General features: G+C 39.8%; 1 pseudogene; it reads left to right on the top strand.

The window, feature by feature from the left end:
- Positions 1–370: 370 nt before the first annotated feature.
- Positions 371–520, top strand: LOC120365886 (U4 spliceosomal RNA; annotated as a pseudogene).
- The last annotated feature ends 671 nt before the right edge of the window (positions 521–1,191 follow it).

Below are 1,191 nucleotides of genomic sequence, written 5' to 3'. Positions count from 1 at the left end.
TCTCACTGCTATCCCATGTAGGATTTTGGAATCTAAAGGGCTGATTTACTGGGTTCGCCAGGTCACAAAGTACCCAGGCATCAGTTATATAACTTGTGTGACAGAAAACAGTCTTGACTTGGGTATTTTCAAGTAAGCCAAGTTTTACATAAAAATGAAGTAGATTTAGTGGATTGATGATTGAAGAGGGAAGTACTGTTGAGAAATCATCACCTGGGGGAATCTCATCTTTTCCATGTGTGGGATAAAGATTCCCAGAGCAGGTAGGATTGATAGTGCTGTTGAAAGGATGAGAGAGAGGAAGCCTGTGAATTACAACAAAATTCCAGGGAAGTTTGAGCTACTTAAAAAGGACTTAAAAATAGAAGTTGGCTCCATACAGTGACAGTATCATAGCCAATGAGGTTTATCCAAACAGTGATTATTGCTAATTGAAAACTTTTCCCAATACCCAGCCGTGACAAATTGCAATATAGTTGGCATTGGCAATTTTTTTTTTTTTTTTTTTTTTTTTTTGAGACGGAGTTTCGCTCTTATTACCCAGGCTGGAGTGCAATGGCGCAATCTTGGCTCACCGCAACCTCCGCCTCCTGTGTTCAAGCAATTCTCCTGCCTCAGCCTCCTGAGTAGCTGGGATTACAGGCATGCGCCACCATGCCCAGCTAATTTTTTTGTATTTTTAGTAGAGACGGGGTTTCACCATGTTGACCAGGCTGGTCTCGATCTCTCGACCTCGTGATCCACCCGCCTCGGCCTCCCAAAGTGCTGGGATTACAGGATTGAGCCACCGTGCCCAGCCGGCATTGGCAATTTTTAATAGTCTTTGTGGAGACTGAATATTTCAGTATTAAAAAAAAAATAGAAGAAATGAAAGTGCCCTCTATTGGCAGGTTTAAGTGCTTTATACTCTCTTCCGCTATTCTGTTGGATAAGGACCCATGAAGATTAAAGAAAATAAAGAAGCTAGATTTTATTTACACACATGAGTAGCTTAAATTGCAATGTTGCTGATATCAGATGGACATTAGTTAGAAATATAATTCTGGCTATTGTCTTGAAAATGAATTGGGGAATGATAGAATGAATGGCAGGGAGATTTTTTCCCCCTTTTATTGGTATATAATAATATACATATTTTGGGGGTACATATGAGTGTTAGTTATGTGCATAGAATATGAAATGATCAAAGTC

This window comes from Saimiri boliviensis, chromosome 16 (genome assembly GCF_048565385.1).
Source record: "Saimiri boliviensis isolate mSaiBol1 chromosome 16, mSaiBol1.pri, whole genome shotgun sequence".
NCBI lineage: Eukaryota > Metazoa > Chordata > Mammalia > Primates > Cebidae > Saimiri > Saimiri boliviensis.
This window is presented reverse-complemented; position numbering and strand designations above follow the sequence as displayed.